This window comes from Corvus brachyrhynchos, unplaced genomic scaffold (genome assembly GCF_000691975.1).
Source record: "Corvus brachyrhynchos isolate BGI_N302 unplaced genomic scaffold, ASM69197v1 scaffold334, whole genome shotgun sequence".
NCBI classification, from domain to species: Eukaryota; Metazoa; Chordata; class Aves; order Passeriformes; family Corvidae; genus Corvus; species Corvus brachyrhynchos.
In genome coordinates this window covers 205,544-224,229 of record NW_008238316.1, presented here as the reverse complement: position 1 = coordinate 224,229, position 18,686 = coordinate 205,544, and the positions used below count along the sequence as shown (strand labels likewise).

The 18,686-nt window shown below is 41.9% G+C and overlaps 1 long non-coding RNA gene across 1 annotated transcript in view; it reads left to right on the top strand.

The window, feature by feature from the left end:
• LOC108446642 overlaps positions 1-11,888 on the top strand; it is a 26,507-nt gene extending 14,619 nt beyond the window's left edge. Inside the window, exon 3 of the long non-coding RNA XR_001861905.1 lies at positions 11,778-11,888. This is a non-coding gene — a long non-coding RNA (uncharacterized LOC108446642). The remainder of the gene's footprint in view (positions 1-11,777) is intronic.
• The last annotated feature ends 6,798 nt before the right edge of the window (positions 11,889-18,686 follow it).

The following is an 18,686-nucleotide window of genomic DNA, read 5'->3' as shown; positions in this document are numbered from 1 at the left end:
TCTGCAAGGGCTCCTCTGCCAGCAGCTGAGAGGAAGACACCGGACCTCGGGCAGGCGATTCCTTTCGGGACCATCTCCCCGGACCGGTCATCTCTTCCTGGGTCATGGCCACAGACCCCACCACCAGCTGTAATAGGAGGTAATTTAGGATTGGGAGCCACCCAGGGGGAGGTAACCTAGATCTCAGTGATCTCTTCTGGTGACTGACATTTGATGGTTTCAGCCCGAGAGCAGGCTGAGCCACCCCAACAGCACCTGGAATGTTACCACAAGTTAGATACTTGTATCTTATACAGAGTATACCCATCTGCGATAGGGTTTTCCAGGTTCACACTCATAGAATATATTTATATGCCTGAATCAAGAGGCAGAAATGCTTCAAAATAGTATCCTCCTCCTTCTAACCACAACTGGTGAGACACTGAGTCACTTTATCAGCTGCTCACCATGTAAATGAGATGAAGAGGTTAAGTAGCTTATTGAACTGAAACCCTACAGATTATATCATTTACTTGCTCATTAATGAGAATTTAAGCACTTAGTTCATACTTTCGCCCCCTCAGTCAAATAAAAGGCTTTGGTGACAGCAAGGATTAAATAAATATCAACTCTGTTTCCTTATGAAAAACTGTACATGCCATATCACGTACTGCTCACTGGTAAATTTGCTGTTATGGATCTACATCATTAGGCTGCACATTATAGATTAACAATAGTGGTAGCAAGAAGGTTTACAGTAAGTAATTCCTGTGCTTGTTTAGCAGTTTCTTTCTTAATTGTGTATCTGTACTATTTCAGCAGAAGACCACAGCAAGCACCTAAAAAAAGCTGGGCATATCTATTACATCATTCACCTGACTTAAACAGCTTCTTGGTTCTTGGGTTCTCAGCAAGCAAATCGCACTTCTATAACACGTAGAGCTGAGCAGCAGCATACAAAACCCAAAGTGAACTACTTGCTCTGCAAAGTTTTACTGATCCTGGAAAAAGCCCCAACAAGAACTTTAGATTTTCATGAGCAAAGCTGGAAGTGCAGGATTTCATCAGTAACTGTAGCAAAACACCATCCTAAGTCCATGTTTAAGCATAGTAAGATATTTGACTTCATCTGATTCACTGAGACAGATGAGCAAAACATTTTGATCAAATCCTTACTGAAGGAATCAGATCAGCTGAAATTATTTACAGAACAATTGTATTCTTCTGTATTTCACTGAATTGAGAAGAGATCCCATTGTGGGTTTTAAAATGTGAGGATTAAAAATAAAATGTTCTTTCATTTCTAAAAACTATCAGTAACTATGTTTGCCTAAATGAAACATTTTCTTTTTCATTTCAAGTTGCATCTCACCTCAAAATTGAAAATGCCAACACTTAGAAAGTAGAAATATTTTTTACTCCTTTTCATTTAATTCTTACCTTTGTCTGTGATCTGCTTCCTCCTGTTTTGCCAAACTCAATGTACCAGGTTATTCACAGTATCCTGCTGATACACAGCACTTGCAACCCTGCTTGTAGGTATTTCCCTCTGCCCTACACTCTTTCCACTCTTCCCCAGAACCCTGATGGAGGCACCAACTTCCATCAGCCATCTTCAGAGGGTGATCTTATCCCAGCTCAATTCAACAACAAAATTCCCACCTCAGCCTTAAGATATTTGATATTCTGCCTGACCTCTTGCCTTTTTGATTTTATGCATTACCCATGTTGGCACCTCTCTGACCTTCCCCTTGGCATGTCTTAGTTTTCTTCAACTACCAATACACTTTTTTTTGTATTTGCCTCAAGACAGGCATCACAGGCAGCTAATGCATGCAACAGACTGAAGGAAAGTCTGAAGTTTCAAACAAGAAACTAGATTATTCATTAAGCATTAAATTAAAATTTAAACTCTGCTCTGAAGATATGGTATCAAAGTCTCCAAGGAAAATAGTTTCTTATTAGTCTCCAAGTAAAGTTTTTATCCTGTTTTATCGCAGCAAGTGGCTGAAACCAAAGGAATTTAATAAGCACCTCCAAACTGCAGGTCAGGTGAACAGGCTCTCTACCAAGGATGTGCATTTTGCCACATTATCAGAGGTGAAACATGTCAAATTATTTTCACTAAGTTTCATGTGTATTTGTTCTAGAGTATCTGGAAGACTTTTTCAGAAAACCACCACTTCATCTCCATCCCTAATCATTCAAACCATCTCTCCACTTTTTTTAGGCAAGCCTAGTACATCTTACACAAGTGAAAGCAAATACACAACAATGCAATAATGACTTATTTTGGAATTTCTACTGTGAATTGTTAGCTATTGTCATCTGCAAATTGCAGCAGAATTTGCTTTCTGAAATACAAACTTGAAACCAGCCGAGATCCAAAACCAGCTTAGTGAGGAGGGGTCAGTGATAGATCAGGCAATGTCCAACTTTCTACCCTCAGTGTGTTCTCTTTCAGCAGAGGAAAGAGCTTTTCTGCCTGCTGCAACCCAGGAAAAGGTTCCGGGTATATCATTTCCTGACACAGCCCAAGGAGGAAAAAATTCTGACATTGTGGAGAGTTCTTCCTTGTCTGAGTTATCCCTTAGAGCCTAAACGAAATTTTTAATAAAATGAGAGTTTAAAAGAAAAAAAACATTTCTGTTATCCCACATGAGAACAACAGTGTTTAGTAAAACTTGAAACTCTTGGGGGAGTAAAATACATTTCTGCCAAAACAACTCAACTCTGGCAACCAACCACCCAAACCGAAGTTCTGTTAAAGAAAACAAACAAACCACACCAAAAAAAGAAAGCCCCACAACAACAAAACCCAAACAAATGAACAAAAAATTCAAGAAAACAGGAAAATATTGCAGTCTCCTCCTTTCAAAAGAGTAGATAAAACACAGGCAAACCTACAATCTCAGAAATAGATTCTTCTTTAGGGAAATTTTACAGGAACACAAGGAAGCAAGGTTCTGTGTGGGTTTTGTGTACAGCCTACACACACAAAAAGAATTTACAGCATTCAGTCTTTAGCAAATAATTTCTCATGTGGATAAGCAGGACCATTAAACCTCCCTAGTCACAGAAGTAATCAGTCATAGGTGGTTTTTTTCTCATCATCTTACTTTAAAAAAAAAGCATAGATTATTATTATATCCAGTCATACTTTTTTAACTTCTCAAAATATTATTTTCCTGAAAAACAAAGCAGAAATTGTTTTCTTCATTGATAATAACTGTAAGGTATAGTAGTATACTTGTCAGATACAAGTCCATGAAAGCCCATATACTTTGCTACCACATTTCCCATTATAACAGAAATATTGTAAGAAGTCCATCAACTAATACAGAGCTCTGAGAAGAGAGACTCAGAGGATGCACTGACTGACCACAGGACTGTTCATGCTGGGGGCTTGCGGCATCACAGTTACAGGGGAAAACGCATTACCTGCAGGGACAGAAGCAAAGCCATCCCTAGCTCCAAGCCAGCGCCTCCAATGCAATCTGCAGCAGCAGTATCCATATCCACAGTTCCCTCTGTGGCCTCTTGCAATCCCACCGCTTTCTTGAACACCTTGCAAGTAAGAACCAGGAGGGTCCCACCACACCCCCTCTGGTGTAGAATTCATACACCAACAGCGTACGCAGCACACTTTGAGACTAAGCTTAAAGCATCCTTTAATTGAAATACATCCCTAAGGAGACCATATGGCATCCTCTTCACTAATGTTCCCTCAGTACTTCTCTGAAAAAAGTGCCTATAGCTCAGGATTGAAAAGAAAACATTGACAAAGTGTCTTGTCTGCACAGAATTAATACCAGGGGGAAAAAAATCAAATTTCACTTCCTGCAGTTTTGAAGACTAGATTTGGATAATAGCAAATCTTCTTTTATCAAGCTTGCACAGTCTGAAGGAAAAGACATGCTGCTGTCCTCATTTCCCCCTGCACAACAAACTCAGTCACATGAGGTTGGATTGTTGCTGGCAGTGGCAGAGCCTGCAGCCATCCTCTTGCCGCACAGCCTCCTCCTCTCCTCCAATACCATTGCCAAAGCTGCTTCCAGCACGAGTTGACATTTGCGAATGCCCTTTTTCTACTCTGGCACCTCACAACAATGCCACCTTTCTGATCTCTTTTAAATCACATCTATCTCTAACTTACCTTTTCAAGATCATTAGCAGCAAAATTCCCAATATAGTGCATTCTGTCTAGGTTGTCTTGCTGAGGGGACACTCATTCGTGTTGACTCCATTCCTTCATTATCCTGATGCCTGAAGAGACCACCTAGAAACAGAGACTAGACAGGAATAAGGGAATAAAGGTAGGTATTTATTTGAAGGGCCTTCAAAGGTACCCCTGGGGAGCCAGAGGCTGCTGCCAATATGGACCCCAAGATGGATGACAGGTCACAAGTTCTTCACACTTTTATTGATGCCTTTCCGTGGTGGGTCCTAAAGTCCTGGTCACAGTCTTAGATTGTTGCTCCGGCCCCTCTGTAATTTTCTGGCAAAGAGAGGGGCAAAGCAAGATGTGTTCCAACCCAAGACTGCGAGTTTCAAGGTCTTTAGGGTCCCTTCGTGGTCGCCAGCAACTGATGCCTTTTCCTGGTCTTAAAATCAAGAGTCATACACGGTTACAAGGGGAAAAGGGATTTTACCTTGGTATTTATTTTAAGGATCCTTAGGTGTACACGTGCAGGTCATATGCATCGAGATGCACCCCACCGAGTCTACCCCTGGATGGTTCTATCTTGGTTTACAGAATATGTTCTGGAGAGGACCTTGGGGTCTGGAGCACACTGATCCCTAGCTATGAAGCTTCTAAAATGTTTAGTCTCTTAGCTTGACAAACAAGTCCAAGAATGTAGGCAAAAAGCACTGGGAATACAGAAGCTGTAAAAAGGTATAACAGGGCTATAAAAGAAAAGGCAAAAATCTTCATGGCATCGTTATAAGTTTGGTTCATTTGCATATCAGAGTTAATTCTCCAGTTAAAGCTTCAGTTAATTATGTAGTTTCCCCAAGCTCACTCCCCTCTCAAGATGTTGGTTTACACATTTTGGGCCTAGGACGGTCTGAGTGTCCTTGGAGAGCAGGCCTGGAGAGGCTTTCTTACGTCTACCTAGCAGGAGAGAGCAGAAGTTAACAGGCTACAAGAAACTTCAGTTACACACTAGGAAGTACAGGATTTGAAAAATATGAAAGTTAAAACCTAAGGCATCAATCCGGGCTTCATACGTCTGACAACGTATCACCTCATTTGGAGTACATGCAGACATTCCTTATTCTGGGCTCTGGCTTCTTGAAATACTTCCTATGCATGAGTTTATTTGCCTGCTTGAGTCTCACAGCAGGCCATGGTTGTTATTTGCTCTTTGCTCATGCAGCCAATTCACCTTTCATGTGGTGTCATACACTAAATTTTTAATTCTCATTTTTAATGCCACAAGAGGATATCACTAGGTATCATAAAAGTTACTCTGAAGCTACCAGGGGTACAAACCTGTCGACTGCACACAGCTTCTGAGCCAAGCCCTTCTTTAAGAACTTAGCAACTCTCTTCTGTTGACATCAGGCAGCAGCTCCTAGGTTTTATTTTTCAAACCTCGATTAGCTATTCATTAACATGGCAAAGTCCAAGTCATTCAGCACAAAAATGTTCTTTTTATCTTATGAGTCAAACTGAGAAGAAATCGTTTCCCACATTATGAAGGCTCTTTGAAAACAGCAGCACTGAAAAACCATTAAATTACAGCTAACGGAGGTTTTACAGGAAACATTTTTATACATGAACACAACACTGAAGGATAATGGATCTCCACAGAGCCAGAAAATTCTGTAGAGGTAAGAGATGTTTTACCAAGGCAAATAAGAGCTGCCCGAACATCATTTTGAAAGAGAAAACAACAGAAAAACCCCTCAATAACACAGCACAGAGACTATAGCATTGCAGGGATCCTTGATGTGACACAGAATGAAAAGGCAGGCCAGATGTACAGTGCTGCACCATTGCAACACAATACCATGTCACTGCATCAAACACAGAGGACACTCAGTCCTAGACGCCACATCACCAAATACCAACTGATTGCCACCTCTCCATGAAAGACTGCACACAGCCCCAGACGAGCATTCTGCAGAACCAGTGGACAAGTAACTTCAACATTTTTCTATAAGTGAAGGAAACCAGCAGTTTTTCCCCCATACTTCTAGCCACCCTGAGCTCTGATAGCCATAATGCTCCAAGTAGAGACAACTCCTCCCAGTGAATAGCCAGGAAGAACAGGAAACTCCCACAAGCAAGCTGTTGTTAATGTCTAATGTCAGTTAGAGAGAGATATTTTATAATGCAATGTTCAACAGCATGAAACAAAAGCCAATGCAAAATGGTTTTAAGGAGTAAAGATGGACTCCAGAAAACACTACTTCCCTGTTCATCTTGATACAATTCAGTAAGATGCTAGTTTAGATTGCTGTTTCTCATTTTTACTACTCTGAATTTAAATATGTTAAGCAAAACCCATAATCTAACCATTTTCTATTTAAGTTATTTAGAGAAAAACATAGAATGAAGGTCACACGACTGACTTAATGAACCAGTATTCTAGACTCACCAATAATAACTTTTTTCTCTGAAGAAAACCCCAAACATTAGTGGCAATCTTATATTTTCCACTGTGCTCCCTCAAAAAAAATTTTTCACTTCCCAGAGTCGTAATTCAGCATTTCCTCAAGAAAACCAAAGAGCTTAAGTTTTCCCTCCTATGCTTGCCTTGCCTTACTAACTCACATCTCTTACCTGTCAGTGAAGACGAGGCTTAACTTACCAATTTCCTCTAAGAACTCTTACTATCACTCAATGTTTTATTCACTTCCTACAAAGTATACTCTTAAAGTATATTTTTTTATTCACAATGTTTTAGTACTTTTGCAGCTTTGTTACATTTTCTCCCTTGTGTGATGCATCATTCTTCTGCTCAACACCTCTCTCAACTCCAAAAGAGATCTAAAGCTGAAGGGAAAGAAGCATTTTGCAGAGTCTAGAGTGACTGGGGATGTCTTGGAGGAAATTAAATGAGTTTCTGCAGTGATCAAAAATACCACGCTAGTTACAGTTGCCCAGTGCAAAGCAACTGGATTTTTCCCTGCTGAGCATTTGCTTTGCTGCAGCCTTTTTTGCATAGTATCTCAGTGTAAGGAGCTGCACAGGGATCCATCTCTGGCAGCAGAAAGAGGGAGCACATGTTTAGAGAGAGCTACAGACCACTGGTTTTCACTGGGCTTCAGCAGTACTGCACAGAGCATTATGCAATCTGCTTAGATGAATCCAGAAACTGGAACTTGGCAGAAAGCTGCTGAAATTCCCCACGGGAAACAAGGTGTTCACTGTAAGATTGAGGAGGGTACCACTCAAACTTAAAAACCTGTAAGGATTGGCCCCCAGGTGTAAAAACATGAGCTATTTTCTCTATAATAAGATTGTTCTGACAGTTTGCTTTCCCAAATCTCCCATGAAGATTGGGTCACACTGTGCTAATTGCTGTATAGAAACCTCAGCACAGAAACACAGTCCCTCTTCCAAACAAGTCATACTCCTGATTGCCTCAATACCATAGGCAAATATGAGCAGAGTTTGCAGCAGAAAGTTCAATACACAGTGAAACCTAGTGGTTACCCACGCCACCCGCATGGGGTTGGATGGTTCCACAATATCATTTGGAAAAGCGTTAACACTGAAATACATAAAGTGATACCTTAATTTTAATGAAAGAAATGGCCTTTGGATGTCAGAAATCTTGGTGTGACCCTGCCATTATCTAGGTTTAAGTTGTTACCTAACGTTTTGAGTTTTCAAGGATAAAAATTTCATGACTGCTATATTCTACTGTAGGCAGAAAGCCTGGGAAGGGTGTGGGGAGGAATGAAGAACCACACAAAACCTTAAAGATTAAAAAAAAAGCAGGAAAAGTGAGAAAACATCCCATGCAAACATTCTTTTTACTTTAGTAGTAGAGGATGTTGTTTTGCAGATATATCTCTTTTTTTATGGAGCAGGCAACAGACCGACTCAATAATCTTTTAGACAGTTAAAGACAGGAGCAGCTGTCTTATTTTTTGAAGCAAGGCAAAAATGCAGTTGAGATGGAATGAATCTGCTATTATAATATGTCCATGCCTGTTTCTTGAAAGAAAGACACTAGAAATGAAAAATGAAAAATCAAAAAGCAAAGGGAGAGAGTTTCTGCTTTAGGCAAGCTGCTTTCTTACATGCAGCCTCCTATCCTGAGGCTAGAAGGTACAATGCCTAGGCTTAAACCCCCTCCAAAAGCTGGAGACTGTTTAGCTGCTTTGTGGTCACGAGCTCATAGCAGTGTTAAAAGAAGTCACCTGAAGGTTTTTGAAAGAAATCAAAGAAGTCCACAGGCAAAAAGAAATAACATGGAGAAAGATGAGGAGGCAGGCAGGAGTCAGAGGATAAAGGGAAGTAGGTCTCAAGCAAGCTCTCTGTGCTGATTAACCTTACCCAAACACAACCCTTCCAGCCACATGGGGGGAGAAAATGGGGCAGACTGCAGATGATTTAGAGAAAGAGGAAGAAATGTAAGAAACAGTTTAAATATTTACAGAGGACAACAGGGAGGAACATAAGTAACCCATGTCTTGCCAGCCTGATAACAAGTCAGATAGCACTGGTGTCACCTGTGCCAGAGGGCAGGAGGAAGGTTTGGGTGATTAGCCTTATCTGTGTTAAATTTAATCTGACAGAAATATTCAAGGAGAAGTATCAGTGGCAGAAATGGATGAACTGGTGGAGGAAGTCACACAAGAAACAGAGAGAAGTGCAAATAAATCTTCCCTGGAGGTCAGCAGAAGCTGCACCACATTTGTTTCACTGTCCTCACCCTCAAGAATCTCTTCCCAACTACCCTTAGGTCCCTGTCTGCAGCTCAAAGTTATTGCTTCTTTGCTCTCTTAAAGCCGATTCCATGCCTCCTACCCATGCTCCTGCCTTCTCACACTGGGGAGGGCTGGCCAGCTCTGCCACTGAGCACAGGCACCCACATGGTTTTATAATGCCTGTGAGGAACAGGACTGAGTAGAAAACCTGAACTTCAGCCACAGCTTTGCATTAATATACATATAAATAAAAGGTTTGTTTCAAAAGTCCATTAAGAGCTTACAGCTGCTACATGCAAGACTGACACAGTCCTACAAACACCAACAGCAACTCCTCAGCTTCACTCTGGCACTGTACAAATTTGTGGCCTATCCCCAAAGTTATATTAAAATAATTTCTCAGCAAGATGTTTATTTTAAATGATGTCATAGCCTGTCTAGTGATAAGAAATTACAGTTAATACACATATTTGCACTGAAACCATTATCCTACAACAGTGATTTCTGCATTGTAATAGATTCATTAGCACAGCCTCCCCTCAAATAATTTAGTGCAATTTCAAATTGTAACAGAGTTGTAATGATATGGGAATAGACTGTCCATACACTTGCATTGAAATAGGACTGATATAATGATCACCATTTATGAAGGTATTTATACTAAGTACCTACAGGCTTACACAAAATTTTGCCACTGACCTCCAGCACCCAGTAGACTTCTAGCACTATTTTTCATTCCGGATACCTTTTTAAACCTATACCTACACCCTCACCATAATCCAAATGGAAATACGGATGACTGTTGAAGACAGAAGCTATGCTTCCAATTCCAGTGCCAAGGAAATATATATTGTAATCATAGCACAGCCACTATGTTTCTCACCTGCTCATCATAATTTCAGCCTTAATGTCATTTAGCACCATTGAGTTCCTTCTTCACACTGTTCTCGTCAAGAAATTGTCAGTATTATTTCAATGAATTTTATCAAAAAGCTAGAGAAAAAGACTAGATCTATGGAAATGTTATAATACAGGTAGTTTAGTAACCTGCACTGTGCACTTAGCTAAAAAAACTACATAAGCAAAGAAATTCTAAGCCATAGCAGCTGCAAATGCTGACCACTGTAATACAAATATGAAACCTGCAGCTTTTCATAATAACGATGTACTAAGGCTAAATGCACTAGCCTCCAAAATGTCACTAGCAAATGAAATTAGTTTTAAGGGCTGCAATTTAAGCAAAATGACCAAACAAATGTTTGCTCCAAACTGCCAGAAATTAACTTCTGAAAAAGTTAAGCTCATTTGCTTGAGGACTTTCCAGTTATGCAGCTACAAGTGGAGCTTGGTGAGTTCCAGACAGTCCCAGGGCTTAGATGGCTGAAAGACAGTGGACCTGGCCAAAGCCAGACTTCAGAGGGGCTGGCAAAAATAGCAACCTCGAGACATCACTGCAGAGTGGCAGGGATGTTTGGCCATTTCCAAATGGCTTCAGTCAGTTGCATTGATGAGACTTTTTAAATGCACCATTAGCCCTGAACCAGAGAGTATCACTTGGTTAGCATCACACATTCACAAGCACACAGTTAAAGTTCAAAATAGATAGTTTATGCCAAATACAGGCTGCTAACTCAGTTTTCACTTGGGGAATGATGTGCAAGTGCACATCATTCATACATTGATGATGCACAATTATCACGGCATCCCACAGCCGTAGGGAGGAGAAGAGAGATCCAATAGGCAGGCATTGTGCAGCAAGATTGATTTATTTAAATATTTTACAAACTCTTTTATAGACTTTTTTCTTCATAGTCTAATTGGTCAAAGGATCACCCACCCCTTGGGGGTGATTGGCTAAAATCCTAAAACATCCATTGTCAAAATATTTTTCTACTGTACCATAAACAAAGCTCTGCAAGGTCTCAGGTATTCATAGTTTATAGAACTCTGCTAATACCTTCCGTGAGAGAGAAAAGTATCTCATGGGACTGGAAAGAAACAAGAAAAATTCTTGCTAGCAGCAATATTTGTATCCACACACAATTGTACATCATTCATACATTAATGATGCACAATTGTACACCTTGTGCCATCATAATGAGGACACAGAGTCCAAGAGCAAAGCCAGGTCCAGTTTCCCCACACAGAGGTCCATGGTAACTTCTGCCCACAGCTTGACTTGCTAATCAACCCCTGAAATTTATCCCACAAACAACAAATCACAAGTACCTGGGGAGATCAATTGCATAAAACCAGCGTTTCCCATGTGGTTCCTAGGCTATCTGCCATTTTTCCAACAGGATTATTTGCTCCCTACCACCAGCCGCTTTTCTAGAGATACAGCAAGCTTATTCTTCTGACAAACCACATCTAGAAATGCCTTTGCAGCCCAGGAACAAGCTTCAGCATCTGCAGAGACCATGTAAGGTGGCACAGCCATCAAACACCAAGGGAATCACAGAGTATGTCTTGGTTTGAAAGACAGGTGACTGACAAGGGAGGCAGGAACCTCTTACGGAATGGAGAATATGATCCCCTTCCCTCCGAATTATTATAACCTTGAAATTAAGGGGCTTTCAGGCAAAGATACGGAAAAGGAGTAACAGTTCTTTACTAGTATGTATGTGTATAACAAGGCAAACAAACAACAACAACAGCAGCGACAACAAACAGAACCAGACTCCCAGTGCCAGCCTCTCTCGGCCCGGCGCGGCGGGGGGCGCTGTGGCGCGGGTTTCAGCCGTCCCCCTCCACACGGTGATGGCGGCGCAGCCGCAGATGGGACGGAGAAGGGGCTGCCTTTACAAACCCCCAGGAGCAGCCGATCCCGGTGCCCCTCTGCATAGCAAAAGGAGCTGTAGCAGGAACCTCGGAGCAGCGAGCTGGGAAGGCAGGGATGAGCAAAGTCTCGGAGTAGCAAGCAAGAGGTAGCAGAAACTCTGCAGCTGTAGCTGGAACCGCGGGGCATCCCGGCAGGCAGGGGGTGAAGAGCTACAGTGTAGCCAAAACCCATAGGAGTGGCAAAAAAAAACCTGGTGGGGGCAGCGCAGTGGCAGCCTGGCTCCTGAGCAGGGCAGGGAAAGGCTCCCTGCCAGGGGAAAAGGGCTCAGGATCCCAGGGTTTTCCCCTGAGGCATCCCAGCAGATGGTGAAAGTCGTTTTTTTTTAGTGAGGTAGGGTGTTAATATGGTCCCAGTTCAGTGGCTTCTCTCACATGCAAAGGCTCACCCATGGCAGAAGAAGCAGGACCAGGCTGGGCTCCGACAGTGGCAGCGAATTCCGCCCCCAAGCAGCAGCTTGACCGTTCTCCCTTGAAGCTGAGAGCACAAGAGAGCTAGGAGCTGTAACCAACCCCTTCCCCCAGCCCAAATCTCCACTCTTCCTAGAGAAACCCCCAGGTAAAGAGAGAGTAGCCAGCTGCACCCCTCCCCTGAGCTGTGGCAACTTCTTTTGTCTCTCTTAAGTACCTGGTCATTATTTTTCCTCAGCAACAAAATGGGAGAAAATTCCCTAAGAGAAAGAAACAAAAGGAAAAAGCACCCTAAACCCGAACAGAGTAACAAGAAATCCTCCTTTGCCTCTCTCAGCTTGCCCCACATTAACAGGGGTGGGTAACAGCTTCCAGTATTTAATTTAGCATTATCACTAGGTGAGCCAAGTATCACCTACCTGCCTGGGAAGAGGGCTGTGATTGCAGGTCCTCTATGGCAGGAATCAGGGCAAACCCCAAAATGAAAGAGGAGATCAAGGAAAATAACTCTAGGAAACAACTTGAGCTTTGGTTGATCACAATCAGACAAGGAAAGATAAAACAATAGGAAGAGATATCTCCTGGTCAAGGGAAAAGGAATTTAGGGCTTTCTTGTCTGCAGGTACTGCCAGTTAGAAGCAGACTTAGTAGGACTCTGATTTAATTGGGGTCTATACAGCTATATCCAGCTTTTTATGCCAAGAAACATGAAACTCACCTATTCTCACCTAGGCTAACATTTTGAATAAAAATAAGTTAATTTTCCTGAAGTTTCATTTTTAGACTCCTGGTTCCAATTTTATTTACAACAGCTCTGGCCAAATTATCTAACAGACAGAAGAGGGAATTGCAATCCAGCACTCCTGAATTTTACTCACAGCCCCATCACTGCCTTATTACATGACTTCCAGCAGTCAATAAATCTATGTGTGCTTTCTTTTAATAATCTATAAAGTCGACATATTGCTCACTTAGTTTCACTATCACCCAGTGAAATGAGTTAATATTCAAAAAAGTACTTTAAGATTCACAGACAATAAGATATACTTCAAGCGGTCTCATCTGAGTTTTTAAACTGGTGTTCTACCAATTATACTTTCCACACTAACAAACTATGTCCTACCTGATCATGACTAAAAGTGATAATAGGTTAAAAAGCCTTAAACACTGCCAAAGGGATCATGGAGTGGCCTGAGCAGCTAGTGATACCTGTGGCGATATGGAGCACCGTCTAGTGTCACACAGAACCCTCCATCTCCCATCCCTGTACCCCTCTGTGACAATATTACTGTTCGCCTTCATTTGTATCACAGTAACAATCAGAGCTAGATAAGAAACTGATTATTTTGGATACCAACCTATAACAAATCACTTTCTTGGCTCTATCTCAGTGAATGAAAATAGTTTCAAGGGCAGAGTTGCTAGGTTACTGTCACGATCCGCTAATGCAAGTGGGGGTCGTGATGGTTCGTTTATCGATCTCAGAGTGTAAAAGGACACAAGAGATTTCAGTTTTAATCAAAGCAGTGCACCTTTATTAAGTGCCCACAACACAGTAATGCGATAGAAGAGAGTAAGAGAGAGAGAGAGAGAGAGAGAGAGGGAAAAGGGGGCAATAGCTACCAACGGATGAGACGAAGTCCTCGTGGTCTTCCGCCAATAGATTCGTCTTCTTTCCGTGGGGAGATCTCGGACTCGGTTATTTTAGAAGGTCCCTTTATAGTCCTTTTCAGAAGCGAGGGGCAACTGGCCAAGAGGTTGGGGAATCTACAGCCATTGTTATGGGGTTCGTTGCTTTGGGAAACAGGTACAGGACAGACGTACAAGACAGGTGTACCGGAGAGGTGTACAGGACAGGTCATTCCTTTCCGCTTCAGCGCAGTCCTTCCCGCCTGGGCAGCAAGAACGGCACAGTCCATTGTGACCTGCACTAATTTTCCTCAGGAATGCGTACCAGTTCCCAGTGGGCACACCCGTAGGCAACACTTGGCAGACAATCCCACCTCAGCCAGGCCAGGACTGCTGTGTTCAGTCTCTGTCTTCGGCGATGATCGTGAGGCAGATGAGGGATTTTCGGACCGTCTCTTACACCACCCCGTGACTCACGATTGTCGTCAAGCGAGCTCCATCAGCATGATTTCGTAGTGTTGTTGTGAAGTCTTCAGGACTCGTCAATGTTGGTAGCATATCCCGGAAAAGGGTAGAGAACATAAGAAAGGAAGGAAAAGAAAAGAAAAGAAAAAGAAGGAAACAAAAGAAAGAAGTAAATAATTTTTTAAATCAGAATACACATGTAATTTTTAATCAAAATACCTCTAATTTCTTATCACATCTTATTTTAATACTCATGTAGTTTGTCTCGTGTCAACAACCTTGGGGATGTCCACAGTGGATGGGACGTGGACATCTATTATAGATGTCAATTGTGTTAACCGTTTCATCATTCTCCAATTCATGATGTATAAGACTGCTGATAAAGCAAAACCAATCAAGATCAAAATCAAGAGAACAATGATGGGATGACACAATTTGTTCAGGACACCTGTAGCAGTAGGTGACCACCCAAAAAGAGTATCCCACCACCTGTGTTCAGCATCTTTCTTTACCCTTTCTAGAACACGATGAATTTCTTTCACATTGTGATGAACAGTTACCAAGGTTTTCTGTCCGTTTTTCTTGATCTTTTCCAAAATTTCAGTTAAATCTTGGTGAAGCAACAATTGCTTTACCAAAGTAAGATTCATCCCAATGGGGGTAGGCAGTAATTGGTGAATCAGTGTGTAATTGGACTGTAAAAGGTGATAAGAAGTAACTGGGGCTAAATATGAAAAATCACATCCTATGATTTTAGTAAAGTTACAAACACAAAAATTTGAATGATTTTTAGTATCTATTACTAAATTTTCTACAAATACTTTATCACAAGCAGTTCTTAAGCATGCACATCCATTACCTATATAGACAAGCACTGTTTCAGGAATTTCGTTAGGATGAATTTCAAAATGACAGATATTTTGTTCTGTATCTAAACAAATGTCTTGAGCTCTAATTGCATTACTTTCACAGATAAACCCTTGTTGTTCTCGGACAATACAAGTTTCTAAATTAACAGTTTGCCACTTCTCACCAATTTGACGGGCCCATTCTCTATGCTCGAAAGGATAGAGAACAGCTCCATCATGGTTCAGCCCTAATGCAATGACAGGGAATATCAAATGCACTGAAGCATTACGTATGGTTAGAACAAAGGCTGTGGCTGTGTTTGTGAGGGGATCGTAGGTAAAATTTACTAAGTTCCACCAGGATTGGAATTCTCTTTCAAAATCAGTGGCACTGTCCCAGATTATTTTCCGAATTTCAGTAGGAAAAGTGCCTTCTCCCCCTTCTCTTATAATTGAGGCAGCAACTGACTGCATCCATAATTGAGCCTGAATGCAGCTGAGAGCCAAAGAAACGTTGTTTTGTGTAGCATCGAGTGCGTCAATTATCAATTTGTGGTCATTCATATTTACCTTTTCCCAATTTGGTAATATGTTCGATAACAACCACTGATGGCTTCCCAAGGCTAATAGGGATGACTGTAGTGGTTGTTGTATTTTAGTCAAATCTGTAGTTGTGGCAGCCAATTTATTCATTAGTACTTCTGAATCAATACTATTTAAGATTCCCAATCCTGTTCCCATAACACCGGTTATGTCTCTTTGCGTTCGTTTCTTAGAAGGGTTCCGCTTTTGCAACCAGGTTGTCCACCCCTCGACAGAAGTTTGCAGAAAAGGTGAACAAGCTGGCTGAACTTCTGAGACATTGTTTTGCATCAGCAATTTAACTTGTTTAAGGGACCATGCCGGATTGAACAATATTTGTTGTTGGCCTGTTTTCCTGATTATATACGGTCCGATTTCAAAAATTTTTGGGCTTAGCATAACCGGTGGTTGGGTGGTAGGTATTGCAACATCAATATCAAGTTCTCCCCAGTGTTTTGTATTGTTTTTACCACACATGACTTTATGGGAAAATTGTACAGCAGTTAGATTTAGCCAGCAATCTTGGTTTTGAATTTCACAAAACAAAGCACGGCTGTGGGGTCCAATGCTATAACTGTGTATAGGTTTAGTAAAAGATCCATCAATTAACCTACATCGTATTGAAACATCGTCACCTTGGGTTACCATAAATGGAGGAAAAACGTTATTTTTGTCATCTAGCGTAAGGGAGGTACTTATACCATGGTACGTAATTACTGCACTCAGTGTGGTCTTTGCTACGGCATTTATTTTGAATTTGTAAGTTAAACCTTTCAAACTTGCCTGATCTGTCTGGTTACTTTGCCAATTGCATGTTACATAGGTTGATTTGGTTAGAGTAAAATTATACCCGCAGTCAGTTGGTTCATTTTTGCAAAGCTTCGTGATTTGCACATTGTTGGTACTGGGGTCTAAGGTGTAATTACCGACATTCTTCTGACGGCAACACAGGACGAAGAGAGTTTGTTGGTCACATGCCCACTCTGTTGTAGGGCAGAGTTTGGCCGTAATGTTGGGGTGCAAATCACTTTTCCCATCTGGTTTTAGAAGATTCCCGGCAATTGTAATGGTGGAAGCTTTCTCGGAGAAAGATCCTTCTACTTTTCTGCATCTTACCTCAATTTTTTCACCAATTGTTCCATTTAGGGTTGTAATCCAATCCTTCAAGTCCCATCCCCATTCATTTGAACGGTATACCTCAGAGTCGTGCAGTATTACGGTGGCTAGGTTTGGACGACGATTTCTGGGATAGGATCCTAGAGCACTAGTGTACCTAATAGTAGCTTCAGACCATGGCCACTCAGCTGGTTTTTGGCCCTGGTATTGTGGTAGGATGCAGAAAAGTATCACCAGTTTTATCATGGTTTAGGTGGTCTTTATGTCCCTCGGAGTTCTTCTGTGAAAAGTAAACACAAACAGAGTCTGCCACCAAAGGCAGAAAATTAGAATGATGGAATTATCCAGCGTGTGTGTATCCGATGCTCTCTCCCTAGGGCATCAGAGGCTACCCATGCATATTTATTTAGAGGACTTTTTAGCACTAGTGGTACTTCTCCTACAGTAGGAAGGTCTACCAAAACAGGTTGTCCAGGGTAGTGTGCAGGATTCTTAGGATCATTTGGTCCCTGCAGTGAAGGAATCGTGCTTGGAGCTGTTGGGCAAAAGGCAGTGATTTTAGGACACCCGTTTACCCCCCATCTATCATTCACACCTTTCACAGCTTCCCATAGCCGAACATCCCAATTTCCCTCCTGGGGTTTTAGAAGTCGTTTCAGGAGACCATTGGTCCTTTCTACAATCCCGTTAGCTTGAGGGTAGTAAGGGGTGTGAAAAGTCCATTTAATCCCTTCACCTTTTGCCCAGTCCTGTACAACTTTGGCAGTAAAGTGAGACCCATTATCAGATTGAATTTCTTGTGGTTTTGGGAAAGTTCCAAACCATTCCTGCAATGCTTTGACAGTGTTCTCTCCTGTAGCTCTTTTAAAGGCATCGGCCTGGACTAACCCAGATATAATCTCCACTCCTACCAGCACAAAGTGTTTACCTCCTGACCTTTTAAAGGGGCCGATATAATCTACCTGCCACGCATCCCATAAGCCTTTACCCTTTCTTAAATGCAGAGGGTCGTCTTCCAAAGGGTGTCTTTCCAGTCGTCTGCGGCATTGTTCACAGGCTGATATGCATGTTTTACACATTTCTCTGGTAACAGGCCAACCACGAGCAAGGGCTTCTTTGTACAAATCTTTTGCACCTGTGTGTTGTCTTTTTACATGCAACCATTCTAATAAGTGCTCCCAATCCTCTGTAATCTGGTCCTTTTTCAAAGGACTTATTCTTGCTATTTCATCAGCTTTATTGTTCCATTCTCCTGCTGGATTCCCATCTGTCTGGTGAGAGGCTACCCATCCCACGGCAAAATTTCCTTGACTTGCAATATTTAGAATTTCTTGCCACTTTTCCTTTTGCCATACTGGGATTCTGTTAACTTCCCAGTCATTTTGCTGCCAAAAAGGAAGCCACTCAGTACATCCCTTAAACACAGCATAGGAATCGGTGTAAATACAGACAGGAGAAGCATTCTGTGCCTCTCGTTGGAAAACACTCCAAACAGCCATCAGCTCACCAACTTGGGCACTGCCTTCCCCCTCTGTGATAATCCGTTCACCTGAGGAAGTGTGGAGGGCTACAGCCTTGTACTTCCACACCTTCCCTTCTCGCTTGGCAGAAGCATCTGTAAACCAAGAATTTGCTGACTGTTCGGGGGAAAAAGGAGGGGCCACTTTAATGACTGAGGCAGGTTTGTCCTGGCTGCTATCCAAGTTTTCAGTCTCTTGGATTGCCAGATTTTTTACAGTTCCTTCAGTTACTGAGAAGATGCTACAATAATGTTCAATCTGAGCGTACCATTTTCTTACTGAGGCCCTCTGGGCCACCCCGTCAGGTGGGGGAGTCCCAGTAGAGACTGCCTTAATAACTTTAAAAGGGCCTCTCAAAACAATTGGTTGTTGTCGTGCAATCTTCTCCACTTCTATGAGAGCTAAG